Genomic DNA, 325 nt, shown 5'->3' with positions numbered 1-325 from the left:
TTGATCTAAAACGGGAGCCCTCGTCTAGCGGCTCTGTGCCAACTCGATCGGCACAACATTGGGAAATGGTTCGACAGCGGTTATTGTTCCAATGTGTCATCGGGGGATGCCTTGGAAAGTGGCCTTTCAAGGGTGAGCTCGCGTCTAGCCCTTGGATTGTGCATCGCGTCACAAGTGAATGGGGAGATCTCTCTGTGAACGGCGGCATGGTGATTGCAAGAGAAAATTGACTTAGTCGGAGCATTGGCCTCGGGCCATTATGACGGCCTTGCAATTTCTCTTTAATTGCAACCTATGTTTGCACAGTAGCAGAGTTTGCATGTAA

Source organism: Cupressus sempervirens, chromosome 2 (genome assembly GCF_028749045.1).
Source record: "Cupressus sempervirens isolate cs-2001-9-10 chromosome 2, ASM2874904v1, whole genome shotgun sequence".
Classification (NCBI taxonomy): domain Eukaryota; kingdom Viridiplantae; phylum Streptophyta; class Pinopsida; order Cupressales; family Cupressaceae; genus Cupressus; species Cupressus sempervirens.
Note: the sequence above shows the minus strand (reverse complement) of the source record.